Genomic DNA, 23,508 nt, shown 5'->3' on the forward strand with positions numbered 1-23,508 from the left:
ACCCATCAAAACCTACCTTTTCTGTGAAGGCCTTGACTTAACTCTTCAGTTCTCTTCTCCTCCACAAACGAAACCTAAGCACGTGTAACTACATTCACTCATATTCTTCCCTTGTTGCCCTTGCTTCTGTCCTTCCTCCTCTCCTTTCTCAGTTTTCCCCTCTCTATCAAAATTTACATTGTCAGCTCCTTAGATCACTGACCATTCTTTTCTATTTTGTTCCTCCATAAAATGCCATGTACATTGATGATGTTAAATATATAACCAATAGTGATAATAGTATGAGTAATTTTGCAGTGGATTGGTATTCAGGTTGCATGAAAGGGCTGCTTTTATGTTTGCCATCAAACACTTCATCCGTGCATGCTGTCATAGGAATATATTTATGCAGTGACAGATGACCCTGTTATGTCGCACTTGTCCTGTTCAGCAAAAAAAAAGAGAGACATCCAGATGTGAAAGGCCATTGAACTGGATCATGCTGACACCTATCACACCTGATCTATGGCACTGATGTTTTTATTAGATATTAACTGAACAACCTGCACCATATGTTTACTGTAGTATTCAAATACCCGGAGGTAAAACTAATGTTGTCTGCCGGATGGTGAATGTCCACTTATCTTTCACAGCCATTTTGAGTGCTAATTGGCTCACACTTTGATGTCACCTTACAGAGATGTTGTTATTATTTTCATTATACTGCTGACAAGTGAACCTTCCTCTAAGTTTTTTTGGCTTCAGAAGCGGGTCAGATTTGTGTAAATTTCCAAAAGGGTATTTCTATAAGTCTTTCACCCCAATCCAGCTGTAGTCACACCAGAATGGAGATGGCGATGCACATCCAGTTGAAAGTAACGCAGTGTGATGGTCACATTAGGATGAAATCTAATATTCACCTTTGGTTACTAACCCATTTAATGATACATGTCTGGAAGTTCCTCATGCAGATCTGGGTTGGGGCCCTTATATATAAATATCATCACCCCAGTCCACATACACATAAGGAGATCCACATGCAGAAGTGCTTGCCAGTGTTATCTATGCACACTGCTTTACTTTCAGTTGGACATATGTCTTAATACACATTCCCTTTCACAATATAATACATCTAATATGCGTAAATATGTATAACAACAGCTGGATCAGAACACATTTCTCTGTTGAAGCTGGCAGGTTTATACTGGGTGCTACCTCTGTATTTGTTGGTATTTTATTAAACACTTGTACAAAGCTAGGCTCTGTACAAAAAAAGATAAAATCAGACAAGGCCATACCTTCAGGCTTACAATCTGAATGTGGTTGGGGAGCTTCGTAATTAAAGATGGAGTGATAGAGCAGTGATGGAGCAATGAGTGAGGCCAGGAGGACTCTGTGGACCACCATGAAGGAAACTATGTGAAATTTAAGTCTCACTAGGATACTTTTTCATATTGACAGTTTAGCCCTATTCAAACATTGGCCTCATTCACACATAATACGGAACTGTGGGTCCAATGGACCCATGGTTCTGCTTCTCACACTACCCCTGCTCTCCTGTCTGAATTCAGATGTCAAGGAAAGCACTCTCTCTACAGTCAGTAAGACTGCAGAGAGGAGGGGGATCTGGCTGTGTGGTCTTCCTTCTGGCATGAAAGACAGCTCACACAGCCAATCACAGCTGGAGTTGGGGGAGGAGCTTCCTCCCTCAACTCCAGTTGAAAGGGACACAGCCTGTTGTTCTGAATTCGGACCCAGTGCAGGCTGTGTCTAATCTTGGCTGCAGCAACGAAACTCACTACAACCCAAGGGTTCAAATTGGAGTTAAACAAACAGAACCTTGGGTTGGTTGCCACGTGGAACCAGAGTTTCACACAGTCACATGTAAGAAACCCTCTGCCCCCCTGAAACTCTGGTTCTGCATTACATGCGAATGTGGCCACTATGTGCTGAACTGTGTACACATATACAAATATGTACACACATACAATTATTCCCACATTATATTGAATGCATGTACAGTAGTACACTTTGTATCTGTACCTTGCAATGCATTTGAGATTGTCTGTAGCCAGGTTCACTTTTGAAATGAACAGTCATTCTCACAGGAACATTTACATGTGTTCACTCATCTGAATGCACATACAGCATAATGTCTAAATAAGGCTTCTGAATAGGGCTTTTGTTGTGGTAGGAAGCAGAAAAAGAAATTCCATTTCTTCATAGAAGGAGAACATTGTCGTTCTGGATCATGCTATGCAGATAGTGTCCTCGCGCTGGTACTGATAGTCCCTGCGTGTGGTTCAAACAAGGATTGTATCAGGTTGCCATCTGGCTGCTCTGCTGAGGCACAGTTTTCATGCTGTGACACTATCTGGCTTCTCTTTCAGAACTGCAAAGTGAATTCACAGAGAAAGCTGCCACTGTACCTATTGAATTACACAAGAATGTGTAATGTTCCTAATGAGCACGCTCAGACACTGAGCACACATTGAAATAAATTGCAGTTCTCCACCCCACTCTCCAAGTTTGTCAGTATAACAGTGGCCAGGATCAGCTTCAGGATTCAGAGGACATTGGGGTGACTGCGCTCCAGGGGCCTGTTCCTGCCTTGGTGGGCCAGAAGAGTCACTCTCCCAGCACCATACAAAGACTATGCACCCAGAGGTATTCTCAAGGATGCACAGTGGCCTTTCCCAGCAGCTGCCCAATGTTGCTGATCCCAGATGCCAGTTTGCCAATGCAACAGGCACACTAATAGGTTAATGCTTCTGTAGTATTAGAACAGCTCTCCCACCCCTGAGGTGAGTCTGTATGAAGCTGTCAGGAAAAGAGGGACACGCGGAATTGGTTGTAAGGCCGCTTGCCTTAGGAAACCATCTGCAGGCATGGAGCTCAATAGTAACTGTGGGAATGATACAGTAGTTGTCATATTCTGTATATGGTGGGCCTCCTGTATCTTTAATAATTACGTAGACGGAAGTTGGGTAGCTTGAGTAAGATTATCAACCCTGACTGAAGCTATTCTTTCCTGGAGCTCCCACCCACCCACCCACCGCCCCAATATTTTTAGCCTACTTACCAGTAGGCTTATGATATCACCTGGCATTTTCGGTGTGTGTCCGTCTGTGTGTGTGTCCGCCTATCAACTTTGCAACGCCTGGACCAATATGAACCAAATTGGGTACAGTTGTAGGGACACACAGGACACCTCAATGGCGTAGTTTGTGGTGATGTCATATGCCCCAATCCAAGATGGCGGATGCATGAACTTTTGGGGCGCAAGTTGGCTAACTTGTGAACCGCTTAACCGATTTGAACCAAATTTGCTACAGCTGTAGGGACACAGAGGGATGCCTCAGTGGTGTGGTTTGTGATAATGTCATCCACCCCAATCCAAGATGGTGGCCACATGAACTTCTGAGGTGTAAATCAGATAATCTGTGGACTGCCTAACCTATTTGAACGAAATTGGATACAGCTGCAATGAGTGACTCACGGGGAAACCTCAATGGCATAGTTTGTGATGATGTCATCTACCCTGACTCAAGATGGTGGATGTGTAAACTTTTGAGGCACAAGTGGGCTAACTTGTGAACCGCTTAACCAATTTGATCCAAATTTGCTACAGCTTTAGGGACACATAGGGATGCCCTAATGGTGTAGTATGTATGTATGTATGTTTGTATGTATGTATGTATGTATTTATTTATTTACCGCCCTTCCAAAATGGCTCAGGGCAGTTTACAACAAGGTAAAAACAATTAAAACAAGTTAACAGTTAAAATCAAACTATACAAACAGAATGAAACCAATTAAACAATTCAAACAGCTAAAAAAGTCCCTGGAGAACCAGGGCAGCAATTTAAAACAGTTTAAAACAGTTTGTCAATCATTTAAACACTCTGGAAGGCCATCCCAAACAGATAGGCTTTAAGGGCTCTCCTGAAGGACAGTAATGATCTCAAATTATGGATTTCTGCCGGGAGTGCATTCCACAGCCCAGGAGCAGCGACAGAGAAGTCGCCACCAGATGAGAGACGGTAACTGGAGATGGACTTTCTCAGATGACTTTAATGTGTGTTGCAGATCATGTAAAAGAAGGCACTCTCTAAGATAACTCAGACCTAAGCCGTTCAGGGCTTTAATGGTAATAACCAGCACTTTGTATTTTGCCCGGAAACATATCAGTTGCCTTCTATTTTCTATATTTTGCCCGGAAACATATGTGATGATGTCACTCACTCCAATTCAAGATGGTGGCCACGTGATCATCTGAGGTGCAAGCAGGATAATTTGTGGACTGCCTAACCTATTTGAAACAAATTGGGTACAGTTGCAGTGAGTGACACACATGGACACTTCAATGGCATAGCTTGTGATGATGTCATCCATGCTAATTCAAGTATGGAGAGGAGAGCTGGTCTTGTGGTAACAAGCATGACTTGTCCTCTTAGCTAAGCAGGGTCTGCCCTGGTTGCATTTGAATGGGAGACTTGATGTGTGAGCCCTGTAAGATATTCCCCTCGGGATGGGACCACTCTGGGAAGAGCAGAAGGTTTCAAGTTCCCTCCCTGACTACTCCAATATAGGGCTGAAGGAGATTCCTGTCTGCAACCTTGAAGAAGCCGCTGCCAGTCTGTGAAGACAATACAAGCTAGATAGACCAATGGTCTGACTCAATATATGGCAGCTTCCTATGTTCCTATGTAAGATGGTGGATGTGTAAATATTTGAGGCACAAGCGGGCTAACTTGTGAACCACTTAACCGATTTAAACCAAATTTGCTGCAGCTGTAGGGACATATAGGGATGCCTCAATGGCATGGTTTGTGATAATGTCATTTACCCCAATCCAAGATGGTGGATGTGTGAAAATCTGAGGTGCAAGCTGGGTAATTTGTGGACTGTCTAACCCATTTGCTCCAAATTAGGTACAGTTGCAGTGAGTGACACACAGGGACACCTCAACGGCGTAGATTGTGACGATGTCATCCAACCCAATTCAAGATGGCAGATGTGTGAACTTTTGAGTTGCAAGTACACTAACCTGAGGACTGTCTAACCGATATGAACCAAATTTCGTACAGTTGTAGTGAGTGACACACAGGGACACCTCAGTGGTGTATGATGTCATCCACCTTGATCCAAGATGGCAGATACATGAACATTTGAGGTACAAGAGATCTAACTTGTGGACCTCAATTTGAACCAAATTTAGTCCAGTTCTAGAGACAGTGAAAGGAAAGTATGCTGATTAGTTCTTACTAGAACAACTTGTTTACAGGATCAAGTCATTAAAATCTCCAAGATTGCTTTTAATAGTGATCTGAAGATTGATTCCCATCCCTGGAGGGCTGGCAACTCCGAGCATGAGCTCAAGAAAGAATCACACGGGTCTCTTAAACCCAATTAAAAATAATTGCTACATAACATGTCCAGAATAGAACTCCACCCATCAGCCACTAAAGCAAGGTCTACAGGAGCCTAATAGGAACAAACAGCACTGAGCCCCACAGAGCCTCCAGCACACATAAAAGGGGGCAGATTAACAGATCCAAATGTTCTTCTCAAAGTTGAAGAGCATTGAAAGAGAACATTGAAAGTGGCATCCCCTATCAAAATTAAAACTTCAATGCCACAAGTATAACACTCCTTTTTTAATCTGGCAATTCTTTAAAGTTCAGACTTTAAAGTTAACCCTTTAAAAAGCAAAAGCAGGAATTTTGACATATTCAGAGAAGAGACGTTGCCTCTATGAAGAAAAACTGATGAGCTGATTTATAACTAAGATGAGGTGTGATAGAACCGGGAGGTGGGAAGTGGGGGTAGGGGTTAGATGCCCTTTAAATGCTCTTCTTGTCCTACAGACTGTACTATTTTGCATGCAGTGTGAATTGATTGATTCTGATTTATATAGAATACCCTAAGTATTCTGCGCCAGTTCTTTTAAATCTATATACCATATCTTGGAAGCATTAATCCTGGGACCAGAAAACTTAGTTTTCATCATTAGAAAATTCTGTGTGAATTGGTTACATTGTACCAAATGTTTTGGTTTTGTTTTAATTACAAATAAATGTTGTTCAAGGTTTACAATCGCTGTCATGGATTTCTGAGTTTTTGCCAAGTTAGAGGCAAGACAAACACTGATGGTACTGAGGGGAAGGAGCCTTATTCATGATACGTGTTCTATGAATGCATAGGAGGGGAGTGGCACCCAACATCCTCCACGTATTTATATGAAGGTCTAAACACACCCTACAGATGTAAAATGGAACATGTATAGGCTTAGTTCATGTGGTCCGTATTCCTGAGCAATGTGGTGTCCCTGAATGCAGATTGAGCCTACTACACACATGTAGTTTGTACAGATGCAGGCTCTGTTCATAACTTCCCATGAAAGATGGGAGCATAGTCGAGCTTACTTCTCCATGTGCCCGAACCCCTAGGTTCATCTTGCAAATAGAGCTAAAAGTTATGGAAAACCTGTAGTGGCAGCTTGACATGAGATCCACTCAGCGGGAATCCGAAATCTACATCAAAAGCACGATTCTGTGAAAACATCAACTGTTTCCCAGCCCCCATTGATTTACGTGCTAATAAATTTCACAGGCAAAGACAACATAATGCAGATTTCTCCCCTGAAGAGAGGAGGTTGGCGATCTGTCTTTGTGAATATTTATGATAGGTTCCTAGCTTTTCCATTGACAGAATACTTATGTTCCCCTTTCAATAAACCTTGCCAAACTGATTTATTCATAACCCTGCATAGCAGACATTGATGTCTATATTTGAGCACCCTTAAACAACATTGTGACGGTATCACCAACTGCTGTCTGGGCATTCCCCAGTTCTTGCAATCTGTGGGGAAACAAGCATCTGTTCAGATACCAAGTTCTCTTTGAAGAAAACTGCACACAAATCTTTGTGCCATTAACAAAAGCAGTTAGGAAGGACATAATGTATTTCCAGCTGTGATTAACATTGCCATTTTTTAGTGATTGGTATAAAACACTACTACTTACTTCACACAGTTCATATATCTGAGGGCCAATTCAAATATTAGGGCTCCCATGTGGGGGCTGACAAAAATCACCTTCTGGTAGAGTGCTAAGACTCCACGGAGCTGGCATGCTGAGTGTCCACATCAGGCCTGCTCAACTTAGGCCCCCCCTGCTGTTTTTGGACTACAACTCCCATAATTTTCAGCCACAGAAGCCAATAGCCAGGAATTATGGGAATTGTAGGCCAACATCTGCAGGAGGGCCGAAGTTGAGCAGGCCTGGTCCACATGGTTGTTGGCTGAACTGGGAGGAAAATGCCTTTCAAGCATTACAGCTTCAACATGGACAACTGCTGTGTGGAAGCAACTTTTGGCTGCCCCCTGGTGGGAGCTGTAACATATGAGGCAGTCCTGAGATCTCACATGTCAGTATTGCTTTCAAATTCTTCATTTATTTTTTAACAAAAACTGCTTAAGAAGTCTCTCAGATGTTCAGAGAACATCTGTACCAATTTCTAGTTATTGACTGCAGCACCTTCCATTTTTTAGAATTCATTTTTACACATCAGTTGGATTTTCTAAGGACATCAAAATGATGGCCATTCTGACTGAAGTTTTCTTCTTCTTTCTTGGTGCCCAGAGTTTTGAGGGGTGTGTGTGTGCTACCTAAGATCATTTTACAGCCATGGCAGGGTCAACATATCTTCTATACATCAATTCTCTTATAAAGCTATTGGGCTAGCAGGCAACCTGTCCCACCTGATGCTTTTGTAATAAATAGTCAGTTGCACAATAGTATATTCCCATGAAAACCATTGACGTGAGTGAGAGAAAGTACCTTATACAAAGATTACATTTTTACTAACTTCACAAAGTAGCCCTAGATGGGAGCTTTTGTGATATCCCTTTGATCACATTGGGCAAAGTGTCAGTATGGTGGCCTTGCACAGATATCACACAAAAGCCTCTGCAGCCAATGGAAGACACATTTCCTCAGGGCTGGTTCTCAGGAATTGGGGTGCTTCATTCTCTGCACTTCTTCCTATCCTTCTGAAATAGGAAACCATCACTGGCACATTATCTTTTGTCCAGCTGCCGGCTTTAGATGCACAGCTTTCAGACATGCCTTTGGATGTGGTGCCAAGGAATCTCAGCCTCAGCTGTATTGGCCTAGATCAAAAGAACCAGGTGGTTAATTCCATGTGACCTTCTGTTACGAAAAAGAATTCCCTATACTGCATACATGGCAAGCCTCTGTAGAAACTGAGGGCATTCTGAAAAGCAGTTTATGATATGGGATATGTCATGCAAAAGGGAAAATGTCCAGAAATCCAACTTGGCATGGCTCTTGGGCATGTCTAAGGAGCTAATTCAAAGAGTTCTCATTCAAAGCAATCTAACTTGCTCTCAGTGGGATGGAGATGCGGTGGGGCACTTGATTTGCATTCAGAAGGTTCCACCTTCAATTCCTGGCATCTCCAGGCAGGACAGAGAAAGATGAGACACCACCACCACCACCCATCTTACACCCTGGAAAGCCTCTACTTGTCAGTGCAGTTAATTCTGAGCTAGATTGAGCAATGGTCTAATTCAGTATAAAGTGGCTTCATGTGTTCATTTCTCCTCAGTCGTACACATGAAATGGTTACTAATAACTGTCAACGGAAAAAAAGCTCACAGATTATTGTTCTGCTTTAAGTGCTGTAAGTGAGCGGTGTAAGCGTATTGTTCTGCTGTAAGTGCTGCTTTTGCATCCCCCATTCCATTATTGTTCCACCATTCTGATACCCCTTAGGTTCTTCTCTGCTTATCTTCTGGTAGGAGTTCCAGGTTGCCTTCACACTGGACTGATTCAGACAATACTTTTCACACAGCCCCTTCTGTAGTGATTAAGATGTGAAATTTAATGTATGTATGTTTCCCCCACCCAGCAAAAGCTACTTAATCACATCAGCACAGACTTCACCATCGGGGGGGGGGTGCTGGGGGGCATGATTGCTCATGGCACAATCATGCCTTTATCACGTGGGGCACTCTGGTTGGGGAAAATATTATTTAAACTAGTTGGGAAACATCCAAACCAATTTTCCTGAATAACTGAATTAATTTTGTTCTAAAATCTTACTGCAGATTTTTAAAAAAAAAAACAAAATCAAAATCCTGGATATCTGCTTTTTAAAGATGAGAGGGATAGGAAGCTGCCTTATACCAAGTCAGACCATTGGTCCAACTAGCTCAGTACTGTCTACCCAGACTGGTAGTGGCTTCTCCAAGGTTGCAAGCAGGAGTCTCTCTCCACCCCATCTGGAGATGCCAGGGAGGAAACTTGGAAGCTTTTGATTCAAATACGTAGTTGCTCTTCACAGAGCAACCCCATCCCTTGAGGGAAATATCTTACAGTAGGGGTGGGCACTGACCGTTTTTTGCTGTTTGGTCCAAATTCAGACTGAATTCGTACTGAACCATGGTTCCATGAACGGGTTAGGTTGAACCAACCAGACAGACCAGGTCATTCGACTGAACCAGCTTGACCTGGTTTAGCGGTTCGAGGGGCCATGTAAAGTGGCTATGTAAAGTGGAAGCCAATGAGACTTCCCCTTTACTAGCAAAGAGGGATATTTCACAAAAGGTTTCTAAAAGGTGGGCGGGGGGGGGCAGCAAGAGCTGAAGTAAGTGATAGGTTGCTTACCACTGGTGGCCATGGTACCACTCCTCAAAGTTGCCTGGGCCCAGTGCAGAACAGCGGTGCTCCCCGCAGCAGCTCACATGCAGTGGCACAGCTCCAGCACATGACCTGGTCTCCTCATCACTTACTTTTAAATGTGCCTCATCTCTCCCTCCCCAACCCCCAGCCTTTAGAAGCCTTTTGTGAAGGATCCCCCTTTGTTTGTAAAGGAGAATCCTCACCGGATTCCCCTTTACAAGCCACTTTACACAGCACCTCGAACTGCCAAACCAGTCCACTATGAACCGGACTCGATTCAGTTCAGTCACGGTCTGGCTGGCCTTCCTGAAGGCCAGTTCGATTCACAACTGAAATGCTTGAACTGGCCCAGTTCACGGTGGACCAGTTCACTGCAAACCATTCATACACATCCCTGTCTTACCGTGCTCTCATGTAGTATCCCATTCAAATACAAAGCAGGACCCTGCTTAGCAAAGGGGACAATTCATATTTACTATCACAAGACCACCTCCCCTCCCTCCCTTCTCTTCCTCTTCTCTTCCTCCTTTCGCTGGGAGGTGTGGTTTAACTGCATCATTCTTCCTATTTAAAATGATAGAAATGCTTATTTTCTGTTCAGCTCCCACTTCTTTTTTAATATCAGTTCTGCTGGAGCACAATCAGAATTATACAATAAAAGAAAAAGAAAAGAAATAAACAATCTTGTGCCAGCAAGAAAATAGTCCATGCCATTTATTTTTTAATACAACTCTTCAATTATTAAGAATTTGCCCCACTCAAAATTGCTGCTAGGGGGCAAAGGCAAGGGAATCCTTGGGGCAAGAGGGGATCCTTGGGGCAAGATCCCCCTGAAGGAGATTTCTATAGGAACTGGGCTTTTCTACCTCAGCAGACATTTTCAGGAGTACAGCTTTGTTTATGGGGAATAGGAATGGAAAACAAATGAAAGATACAGAACATGAAGAAATAATAAATTAGTAACAAAATGAATATGATTTTCTCAAATGAATGACTAAATGAATGAAATGCCTAATAATGGAAATTAGCAGAATAACTAAACAAAAAACCTTTTCTAGCACACCCTTACTGATGAACACTTTTTGTCCTGAATGTTTTATCAGCAACTGGTATGCACAAATATATTTGTTGTGAAGCTTTGAAAACTAGCTATGAAAAGTCACATCATGTTTCCATTAAACCAAGCAATTATAATTAGTTTTATTGACTGAATCCAATTTTTCTACTAGAAGCCCTGCTGGATAATTGCAGCATTCACATCTGACATAGACAACTGTTCAGAATTTTGTTGACTGAGCTGACACACACTTTTTTCTTAATTAAAATTTGAGGCACCCAATGTGCAGGGGGTGGTAAGAACTGCCACCTTCTGTATCTCTGGATAGGTTTGGGGTTATCTTTTTCAGGCAGGTAATTCTGCTGCCTGACTCATCTGCAGGCAGGCAATTCTGCTGTGTCTCTTTAGCAAGAGTGACTGAATGCTCCTGTTTCACCCAATGTAGAGACTGGACACAGTTCTGTGCTCCCAGTGTAGGCTGATTGGATGGAGACAAGGTCAAAGCAGTGCATCATACAGACCCATTGCAGCCAGTTTCCTCTCTGAGGAAGCTCTTTTAACTCACAGGAGATTGTAATGATTGGCACACACACACACACACACACACAAATATATATATATAGAGAGAAGAGTAGCGTAGTGGTTAGTGGGTTGGGCTAGGACCATGGAGGCCCTGAGTTCGAATCCCCATTCAACGATGAAACTCACTGGGTGACTGTGAGTTTCTGGGCCAATCATGTGTCTCTCAGCCTAACCTACCTCACAGGGTTGTTGTGAAGATAAAAATAACCATGTACACCCTGAACTCCTTGGAGGAAAAGTGGGATATAAGTGTAAAAATAAAACAAACAAATAAATAAAATATTCTGCTGTATAGCACATGCAGTATACTTCCATTGCGATCAATGGAAGCAGTGTGTGATGTGCCTGAGTCAGCCGAACCATTACTGTGCTCTTGTGCAACTCCATCACTGGTTGACTTAGAGCCCTGCCGTGGTACAGATAGAGATACAGCATCTCTGTATGCCAGCTTCTTCTGTTTTCAACATCAACTTTTTGCCTGCTTCTCAGATGCTGTCAAAAAATGTTTATTCTGTTAATGGTGAAAACAGAATAAAACTGGCTTACATACCGTGCAGTGCCCCGCCAATTGAAGGGGGGGGCGCACATTCGATTCAATTCCTTTATTATGGTCACAGACCAGCACAGGAGCACATTCATTCTGCATATCCCCAAACCACGTCCTCACTTCTACCAAGCTTGCAGAGGATCCGTCACTACTAACTATTGTGTCTTCACTGCAGTGATGCGAGTCTCCCATTATTCTATCACTATCAGCAGTTTCTGCCCCTTCTGCTCTTTTGGTGGTTTTTTTTTTTTTTTTTTTTTGTCATCTCAATGACTTATGAAAACTGAATTGTCTGGATTGAGACAGGCCTCTCTACCTTTTCACATGTTCCTTTATTTCTTGATCTGCTATATTTCCAAACATAGAAATATTTCAGATTATTTCACATGTTGCAGAAGATGGAGGAATCTGAAGCAATCAAGAATCTTGGGAGAGTAAAGGCCATAACAACTTTCCTTAAATGAATATATTTGAACACATTTCCTTAAAGATTTTATTCATAATTCCAAAACAAAATATTTCATAATCCAATTTTAAAAAAAAAATTGGGGAAAAATGGGAGGAGGTGTTTTCCCCCTGAAAATTTTCTGGGTTTTTTTCTGGGCCTTCACATTTCTGAGTACACATACGTCTGTACTGCCCATGTTACACTGTAGAACTTGTCAGCCAGTAAGTTAAATTATTTTTTTACATAAGAACCCTAGCAGTTCTCTTATGGCACACTAGTGTGACCTAACAAATGGTTTGGGAATTATTGAGGTGTGTGTGTCTGTGTGATGTGTATGTAATATATATTTTAAATTTAATTCACTTTTAAATATGGTATGCAATTGAATTCACATTTAGATTGCCTTCACACAATCATGGCAATCCTGGTTAAAGATTAAATCAGGATTGCTGAGCACTGCAGAGCTGATTGTGTGAACCCAGAATTTCCAGGCAATCTTGTTCAAACCTCTATGGTTAATCCACATCTAATCAGGATAGATAACCAAGATCTGATACTGGTTATCTGCCGTGGTTAAATGTGAGTTAACCACAGCAGTTTGACCAGGATTGCCCAGAAAATCTGGGTTCTCAACAACCAGCTCTATGGAGCTCAGAGATCTTTACACTTTAACCAGGATTGTGTAAGGCAGCAACACTCTGCTCAGCAACCCATGTGGGGAGATGGCATGTCCCTGGCCTCTGCACATGTACAGAGGCTATTTGTGTGGTCTATTACTGGTCATGGTGACCACACAAATGGCCTCTGGTCCCATACTGACCATTCAAATGGCCTCTGTGCACACACAGAGGTCAGGGCCATGCTGCTGACCCACACAGGATGTGGGATACCAGGCAGAGCACCACAGCTTGCCAGAGTTGCCAGAACCTAAGGGGTATGCTCGTAGGTCAAATGGGCCGTAAGCCAGAATTTGGCTTTTTTAAAGCCAAATCTGGCCACCTAGCTTGAGACAGCTTGCAGGCGCTGCAGTAATGCTGGTAAGCACCTACTAATTTATTTTTAAAGGTGCCTCGCATCACCCACCCACCCGCCACTGCCGCCCTCACTGGCTCTTACTGCAGTGGTCATTTTTTCACATGTTCACAGAATATGTATGACATGAAGTCAGTTTACAGACTGGCTCAAGAAGAGTTCCAGCCAAGGAGATGACCTGTTAAAAATGTGAGTTCAGTACCAGTTCAGGCTCATCAGTATTTTTTAACTCCCTGATTCACTAACTTTTAAAAGTAGTTAAAAAGTGGTAACTTGTTGAGACAGTGTGAACCATTTTTAACTGGTTTATATACATATCATGAAGAATAATATCAATTTTTTTTGCTTGCAATGTAACTCTATAACATTAACGTAATGAACCGGGTCTCATGATCAGTGAGACCCGGTTTCTGCAGCAGAGCAGGGAGAGTGCCCACTCTCCCCGCTCACGATCAGAGCGGGAGCCCTGGGTAGCCGAATTGGCTGCCCACATGATTGCCGGCTCCGTAATGGAGCCAGCAAGCTCTGGGTTGCTCGGGGACCGCACGGCCCCTGGAAGCTCCAGTATGCCCTGCGCAAGTGCGCAGGGCATACTGGGGAGACCCCCGGAACTGTGAGGCAGCTTTTCACCTCTCCTCCAGGAGTCTACTCATGAGCTACTACTCACGCAGCTACTCACAATCAGGAAGCCCGGGTTTAGGGGAGGGCTACAAAAGCCGGCTAGACGCTTGTAAGCCACCGGGCTCGCTTGCCAGCCCAGTGGTTTACACGAGCAGCAAAAATCAGGCTATGCTCTCCTAGCTCGATTTTTGCTGCTCATGATAATAGTCCCAATATCGATGAACTTGGGGAAAATCAAACTATTTTTGGAATTTTAAAAGGTTTAGAAGATCTTTTAAAATGCATACAACAGGATAAATAAAGACATTAAGCATAATTTTGAAACATGAGTACCTGATTATTGAACCATTTGATTTCAACAGACTACTTTTTGTGTTTAAGAGTTTGGTTCCAGTTCAGGTACAAGATAATCAAGATATTTTAGGTTCTGCTTCAGTTCTGATTCACTAAAACCACACAAAAAACATCTCTCTCTGAACCAATTTTTGAGTTCAGGTTCAGTTCAACTCCATCTTTTCAGCTATGTTGAGGAACTCTTAAACATCCCCAGATCAACCCAATTTAGCTATGCATAGGGCTATCCACACAGAATTTGGGTTTCTAGTATATTGAAACATATATATTATTTTGAAATAATATTGAAATGGTAGAAAACTTGTTCCTACCATTGGATGATAGGCTATTCCATAGAACATGAAAGTGTGACTAGTTCATCTCTACCCAATACAGAGTTAATTTTGTGCCTTCAGACTGCTTGATCTTTGACACATACCAGAAGCCAAGAGCTCATTCAAGAACTCTATGAGCCTATCAGCCAAAACCAGGCTAAGGAAGCCAAGCACCGTCTTGGTGGATCTTAAGAACCACCAGGAGCCACATGGCTCCCGACAGCAGCATGGTGGCAAACCGACCAAAGAGATTCGCCACTTAGTCAGGGTTAAGGGCACTTGCGTAATTTAAACCGGGCTAAATTATCATGTGGTTGGTGCCACATGGCACAGCGCAATGCCAACACAGCAGCAGCCTCCCAGCCCTTCCATAATGCACTTCCACAGTGCATTATGGGAGTTCTGGTGGCCAGGACAATGCATCTTGGCCCCTGACCCTCCGTGCTGTCACATCTGGGCATGTGATATCCATGCTCAGACTCAGACCAGGGATCGTCTGTGGGGGAGGTCAGCTTTTTAAGGCTTCCTCCCCATCTGCCCTCAAGCCCTTTCTCACCGATCGTGAGGAAAGAGTCTCTATATGACCTAGTTATATTTGGCCCACTCCATTTTACAGATGTTGCTTCCCACAATTCTGTTGTTTTTCTTTTTCTGATTCTCATTCTGCATGCACCCCCTTCTTACCTACAGTGTCTTTCTACTATCAATTCAGCCATTTTGCTGTAGCTACTAGAATGGAGTGTTGTTGCTAGGCAACTGCAGCAAAATAAAATGGCTAACATTCAAAATATGGTAGCAGTATATTGGGGAAACTCAGCAGCGACCTGTAGGAGCACTGGTATTGAAACAAATGTTCTGTCTGACTCATGTCCATGATAAGAACATAAGAATATAAGAACAGCCCTTCTGGATCAGGCCTAAGGCCCATCTAGTCCAGCATCCAGTTTCACACAGTGGCCCACCAGATGCTGCTGGAAGCCACGGGCAGGAGTTGAGGGCATGCCCTTTCTCCTGCTGTTACTCCCCTGCAACTGGTACTCAGAGGCATCCTGCCTTTGAGGCTGGAGGTGGCCTTTAGCCCTCTAACTAGTAGCCAGTGATAGACCTCTCCTCCATGAAGTTATCAAAACCCTTCTTAAAGCCATCCAGGTTGTTGGCTGTCACCACATCTTGTGGCAGAGAATTCCACAAGTTGATTATGCATTGTGTGAAAAAGTACTTCTGTTGGTCCTAGATTTCCTGGCAATCAATTTCATGGGATGACCCATGCGACTAACCTGGCAGCAGCTACTGCAAAGTCAGTAATACAGCCTGGTCCTGATTCTGAGCTACTTCCAAGCAAGAAGTAAGCCCTACCAATAGAACCTATTCCCACTGAACTGCCTTCGGATTGCAGTTTTAGTCTCTATGACAGTTCATTGATAAAGCTCATGATAAAGTTCATTCATTGTGGGGAAAATGTGTAATGGATACAATTTGGATCACTTAGGAAACACGGATATATCTGCGAGAAGGCTGCACTATATGTTATCTCAGCAAATCTGTGTTCTCAAACCAGTATTTGCTATTTAAATAAAAATATGGATGAAGGGCATGTTCAAGGGAGATCGGTGGGAAGGCCCCTGCATCGATTCTCCATACAAATGCACTCCTCCCAACTACTTTCCCTCCAACTGGACTTAAATCCAGCTTCAGACCCTGGTTTGGGGGGAAATGACTACTAATCATTTGTGGGTGGACTTGGGGAGAATCAGCAGGCAGGGAAAGGGTTAAGCATCCCATTCTGCCCACAAATTCTCTTCTGCAAATGCATGATCAGTCAGGGAAAGCTGAGATTAGGAGCCCTGGTGTTCCATCATAGTGTGCAGTTCTGCTCTAACGTTTAGATGGTACAAATGAAAACAGTTTGCCTCTGAGCAGAGCCACATAATATGAAGAGACTTTTCTATGTAAGAAAAAAATGGTTGGGTGTCAGCTGATCACGTGCTTCTTTCAAATCATCAAGTTTACTTCTTGCAAAATAAGTACATCTTCTCTCATTTCACATCCAGAATCAGTAACCTGTAACTACTATTGACAAACCCTCTCTGTGTGAGATAGAAATACACATACTAGGTCTATTGATTACACTTGGCAGGTGCACCTTTTAAAATTCCACTTTTCTCGACTGGGGCCTCTTCAGCAACCTTTCGTGATGCATTGTCATTTTAATTTCACTGTGCTTCAAAATGTGTTCCCTCTCGTTTTGTTTTTAGTAGAGAGGGCTGGTGATAGAACAGGTGCTTGACATACAGAAAGTCCCAGATCCATTCCCCGTCATTTGGAATTTAAAAGACTTGCAGGTAACAGGGTGGGGTGAGATTTTTTTTATTTAGATCTTGAAGAGCAGACAGTAGATGACATCCTGACTAAGCAAGAAGATGCCCCCCTACTGCAGAGAAATTTCTTAGCTCCACAGCTAAGTAAACCACTGAGAACCTTTGTTGAAAAGCACTATATAAATATCCATAGTAGTGGTAGTGTGGAGCATGCAGTGTGGGGGTGATTTTCACCACTCTCTGATACCCTCTAAAAATATGTCCCTGAGGGCAGCAAAAACACCAGGGACAAATGTTTGGAGGGCATAGGATATTTCCAGGGGAAGCAGAAAGCAACACAAGACCCCACCTACCTACCTTGTGAGCTCTGCCCTGCAAAGCTAAAAAAGCTCTCCATAGTGTAAATCTTTCTGACGTATAGCCTTAGTCAGAATGTTAGACAGTGTTCAAAAAGGCCAATGGTCCAACTACTGCTGTACAAGACACCTTCAAAGATTAACAGTTTTGTTGTATTCTACTCTGTAATCTTTTGCAGTTTGTTTAGACATTTGTCCCAAGGGGGGTCCTGTAGAGAAAATGGGGGAGGAGTCAAGATGAAAGAAGAGGAAAAGGAGAAAATAAGAGTTGTTGCTGAATAAACCTTTAGTTAAGATTCCATGTGTGTATGGGGAAAGCAGCTATAAAATAAGTTTATTGTACAACAAAAACAAGTTTTATTTATATTACATTTATTTATTTATTTTTACATTTATATCCCGCTCTTCCTCCAAAGAACCCAGAGGTTCCTCAGAGGTTATGGTACATGGTTATGTTTATCCTCACAAAACCCCTGTGAGGTAGGTTAGGCTGAGAGATACATGACTGGCCCAGTCACCCAGTGAGTTTCATGGTTGAATGGGGATTCAAACTCGGGTCTTCCCGGTCCTAGTCCAACACTATGCTGTAAGTCTTGGTGCATAGAACTAATCTGCCTACTTTCCTTTCACTATACAACTGGACTAAATTTGATTCAAATTGAGGTCCACAAGTTAGATTTCTTGTGCCTCAAATGCTTACGTGTCCACCATCTTGGACTGGGATAGATGGCATCATTACAAACTTCACCATTGAGTTGTCCCTGTGTGTCACTCACTAAAACTGTAGCAAATTTGGTTCAAATCAGATAGACAAACCTCAAGTTAGTGCACTTGCTCCTCAAAGCTTAATGCGTTTGCCATCTTGGATCGAGGTGGATGACATCATCACAAACTACACCATTGGGCCATCCCTATGTGTCCATACAGCTGTAACAAATTTGGTTCAGATCAGGTAAGTGACTCACAAGTTAGCCCACTTGCACCTCAAAGGTTTGCATGTCTGCCATCTTGAATGGGAGTGTATGACATCATCACAACCTATGCCATTGAGGTGTCTCTGTGGGTCACTCACTACAACTGTACCTCATTTGGTTCAAACCAGTTAGACAGTCCACAAGTTAGTGCACTTGCATCTCAAATTTTCATGCATCTGCCATTTTGGATCGGGGTGGATGACATCATCATAAACGACACCATTGGGGAAGCCCTATGTGTCCCTACAGCTGTAGCAAATTTGGTTCAAATCAGCTAGGCGGTTCACAAGTTAGCCCACTTGCACCTCAAATGTTTACATGTCTGCCATTTGGATCGGGGTGGATGACATCATCACAAATGATGCCATTGAGGTGTCCCTATGTGTCCCTACAACTGTACCAAATTTGGTTCATATTGGTCCAGGCATTGCAAAGTTGAGGGGGGGACGACACACACACATGGGCACACGGAATGCTGGGTGATCTCATATGTCTACTGGAAAATAGGCTAAAAATGGCTTCATTCAGCTGATTGGATTAAAAATCCACGTTTGTTCCTGGTCTGGGTTTGAGCCCAATGACATGGTGGCTATACATTTCTTCATCGGTTATTATCACTGAACACACTGCCCAGTTTTAAAAACAACAACAGTAACAACATTACAAATGTCCCTTATTTTTAGATTTTCAGACCCAAGACATCTGCCCTGAAATGCTAAACAGAGGTGAAGGGCAACAAACTGGAACTGCAGGTGTTTGAAGGAGCACGTGTCTAGCACACCAGCAAGTACATGTGTTCCTTAGCATTGCCACATATAACTCTGCCATATTTTCTGTACACACACAAATGGCAAACACTTAGCATGCCACAATAATAACATCCTGAAAATAGCCTATGATAGTCACTGAGGCTCTCCACACGAGCAAGCAGGAAGCCCTGGGCAGCTGGATCGGTCACCCACATGATTGACGGTTCCATCACGGAGCCAGCAGGGGCTGCGGGGATAGCCCCCGGAAGTCCCAGGATGTCCCGCACGAGCGCATGGGGTAGCCTGGGGAGACCCCCCGAGACCAAGAGGCTTGTTTCTGCCTCCTGGTGGGGGGTCTCCTCGTGAGTTGCTGCAGTGCGGAGTTGCACCGCAGTGCCTCACGGCTGGGTAAACAGGGTTAGCAGAGCACACACCTCGTTTAAGGGGAGGGGTATTTATGGAAGCTAGCTGCCGGGAGCCGCATTGCAGCACACAATCGCCCCAAAGTGGGCTCGGCTCCCTTAGCCTGCTTTGGGGCAATCGTGGGAATAGCCTCACTGCATCGCTGCCTCGTTTTTCTGACACATGAAAGAGGGTGGCTGACATCCAGAGCTTCCGCCGCGGAGGGATTTTACAATAGTTCAGAGCTATTGTGCTAGCTAGCAGCACTCAGTCTGTGGTTGCGTTTTCGACTAGTGTTATACTACGACAAGCACGCTTGTGTCTGCACAACCATTGCACTACTGTGACATGCCTTGTTTATGTTAATGGGAACTTTTGCTAGTGCTCTTGGCCAGTCTGCAATTTTAGCACATCTAAGCCATCCTCTTGCGCTAGCACAACTGTGCTCATTCTGCATGCAGTTCCTTGCTCTGTATGTGTATTCTCATATGGTTGACACTGGCCCTGGATAAGTTCTAGACTAAGAAGCTTTCAATTTTCCTTCCCTGGAAGCCCAAAGAAATTCAAATGCTTTTTTTCCATTGCTAGTAGATTTGACATTCTACCACTATCCAATCTGCAAGTGCCAAAACCTGTATTCGTGTTTAAACCACTTTACATCCATTCTAAATTTTATTTATTTTATATTTTATTTTACATATTTTTATACCACTCAAAACTTACGTCTCTGGCACATTCTTTCCTTAAAACACATCTAACAAGTTGGGTGGATATTTTCCATACACATTGTTTGGTTTTGATTTTATTTCCCCTCACTATCTTCCATCCACCTTAAGTGGCGCAGCGGGGAAATGCTTGACTAACAAGCAGAAGGTTGCTGGTTTGAATCCCTGCTGGTACTATATCGGTCAGCAACAATATAGGAAGATGCTGAAAGGCATCATCTCATACTGCGCAGGAGGAGGCAATGGTAAACCCCTTCTGTATTCTACCAAAGAAAACTACAGGGCTGTGTGGGCACCAGGAGTCGAAATCAACTTGGCAGCACACTTTACACTCTCTTCCATGCAGTGTTACTGAATAACATTCATGGGGTGAAACAAGGCTCTAGGGATGTGCAGAGAACCAGCACCTGCCGGTCTGAAGGCGGGGGAGGATGCTCTTATCCCTCTCCGCACATTCCCCCCACTGACACTGTATTCAAACAGGTGGCAGCCCTGCCTCCCCGTTGCTTTCTAGGGCCAGAAGTGACCAGAAGCTCCTGATGCGCATGCGCACTGTGTGTTTATGTACTGTGTGGAAAATTATTTCTTTTTGTTGGTCTGCCTAAATTTCTTGGCAATCAATTTCATGGGATGATCCCTGGTTCTAGTGCTGTGAGAGAGGGAGAAAATGTTTCCCTCTCCACTCTCTCCACACCTGGCATAATTGTATAAACCTCTATCTCCCCCTAGTTGCCTTTTTCCTAAACTGTTCAGTCATGACTAAGCACTGTTGAAATCAATTTGATAAGTTACTCATGAGTAATTTAATCTGTATGTTGCCTCTGTTTTCTTTTTGCTATTAGAACTGACCAGTAATTAAAATATTTATACTCTGCCTTTCAGTTCCATAACGGTGAATAAATCTAGTGATGACCCACATTCAAAATGCACCTTGCTTCTGCCCCCACATCACCCCATTCCTCCATTCTTATTTTCTAGACAAGCAACACTGGTATATAATGAGCTCCCTTGGCATTCAGGACATACAGATACCAAATTCATGCATTAAAGTTCATAACTTTGGCTAGATCACAACAGTGAAATACAAGGCGTGTTCAAAACGTTCATATTCTGACTTACATGGACAACACAGACCTATGTGTTTTGATTTTGATTTTTCAATGTAATCCCCCTTGACTGGAATAAACTTGTTCCACCTGTGATCCAGTGCCTCTATCCTTCTAGACCTCAGAATCACCTGAAAATTTCATCCCACAAAGGTGCTCCTGCATTCAGGGAAACAAATAAAAGTCACTAGGGGCAAGGTCTGGGGAACAGGGAAGTTGTTCAAGTAGTTTGAATCCTGAATCCTGAACGGCAGCCATTGCCGTGTGGGAGATGTGGCTTCGTGCATTGTCTTGAAGGAAAAGCACATCTCATCACAACTTCCCACGCCTCTTCTACTTGATTGCCTCACAAAGATAATTGATTAGGTTGGAATAGTAATTGCCAGTAATCATGGTGCCATGGTCCAGATAGTCAACCATGAGGACACCCTCAGCATTCCCAAAAATAGAAGCCATCACTTTTCCTGCTGATGCCACAGCATGGAACTTCTTGGGTACTGGTGATGCGGTATGCTTCCACACCATGCTTTGCTTTGGTCTCAGGATCAAAGTAGTGGACCCACATTTCATCCATCATCATGATTCAGGTCCAACCATTTGTTGGATCTTGATGCATCATGTCCATATTGGCTGATGACATCTGCAAATGACATGCTTTTGTTGCTCTGTCAACATTCGTGGTACCCATCTGGCACTCACATTCTTCATCTTCAAATTGTCTATCAAAGATAGAATGGATGCTACCAACTGAGATGCCCATGGAGTCAGCAATTGTCCTGACTGTCATTCCCCTGCCCTGCATCATGAGATCATGTAGACTGTTGATGCTTTCCAGGCATGATGGATGTTGAACGGTGTCTATGCGATGCATTCTCCATCTTCACATGATTCACTGCCACACCTGAATGCAGTCTGCCACTTCACAATAGTTGAATAGGCTGGCATATTCTCCACCAATGTTTGCTGCATATTAGCATGAACCTCCTTTGGTGACATGCCCTACAGGGATAGGTATTTTATCACTACCCAGAATTCAGATTTTTCCATCTTTCACAAATTCACCAACTTGCCTCAGAAGACCATGTGCAACAACAACAAAAATGTTATGTGCAAGATGATGATATTTAGTGCCCTAACATGCAACAACATAACACTATCTGCAGGAAAAAATGTTGTATCCTGCGGTTGAATACTTGTGGGTCGGGATATGGACTTTTTGAACAACTCTTGCACATGTTATGATCCTTTGTTATGTTCACTTGGCACATCTTTTATCTTGAAAGATGGTTTAACTTTTCACTGGCTTTCAGAAGTGACCTTTAGCGCACAAGGTCCTATTTGCATCAGCAAGGTATTCATATGGGGTAGTGAAAATATATCAACCTGCAAAAGCATTGCTTGAGTGAACAAAAGGTCTTGGCCTCTCTATAAGAAAGACAGACACAGAGATGCTACATGATATAATTTAACAATAAATCCTCAGTATGAAGGGCTATAGTTAATATAGTGGTATCTAAGCAACAATTGGCGTTCTGTGATAATCTGTGATGAGATGTATTGCATTCTTTGCAATGCAGATGAGAAAGGTATGACGATATCTGCTGTATCTGCAGAGGACCCTTTTCTCTGAATTTGCACTAATTGTCACTTTGGAGCCATGGGATAGAATGACAAGGGCTGCTTCTGCCATGAAGAGTTATATTGAAGACAGCTCATTGATGAAAATACTTGATTACTATTCTAAGGAGAGATTTGGGGGCAGGCTCATAAGACAGGCTATCACAAACAGATCCATTTAAAGAAGAGTGGCTTATAAAATGGGCTGTCTAATAAAGTCCATAAAGTTGACTGCCTTTAAGGCTTGTTGGAAAGAAAACAAAACACATCAGAATTTACAGGATATATGGAGACAGGCATTAAATTATTTTATGTATGTGTTTATTAAAATATATATACTCTGCCTTCTGTCCATACATGGATAGTCAAGGTGGCTATAAAAACACACAATTAAAAGCATCTGTGGCATTAAAAAAACCCTTATGTAATAGCAATTGCAAACCAAGAACCAAAGTATTTTATACCTCAAGAGATTCTGGCTCAGTAGGTGAATTGTCATTGAATGTAGTTCAAATAGAGATAGTAAGGCTCTCCACATGATCAGTGTGGAGAGCCGTGAGGGGGGTTGCGGGGAGAGAGGGCTTGGATCATGTGGGAGCACCAAGCACAGGATGATG

General features: G+C 43.0%; 1 protein-coding gene and 1 long non-coding RNA gene across 7 annotated transcripts in view; one reads left to right on the plus strand and one right to left on the minus strand.

Moving 5' to 3' along the window:
- GPC6 (glypican 6) overlaps positions 1-23,508 on the plus strand; it is a 1,119,686-nt gene that overhangs the window by 780,332 nt on the left and 315,846 nt on the right. The gene's annotated exons all lie outside the window — the stretch shown is intronic.
- Positions 7,821-15,380, minus strand: LOC128349319 (uncharacterized). The gene is made up of 2 exons (XR_008318733.1): positions 15,329-15,380; positions 7,821-8,155 (listed from the first exon to the last, which is right to left on the minus strand). It is a non-coding gene; the product is annotated as an uncharacterized LOC128349319 (long non-coding RNA).

Source organism: Hemicordylus capensis, chromosome 3 (assembly GCF_027244095.1).
Source record: "Hemicordylus capensis ecotype Gifberg chromosome 3, rHemCap1.1.pri, whole genome shotgun sequence".
Taxonomy (NCBI): Eukaryota; Metazoa; Chordata; class Lepidosauria; order Squamata; family Cordylidae; genus Hemicordylus; species Hemicordylus capensis.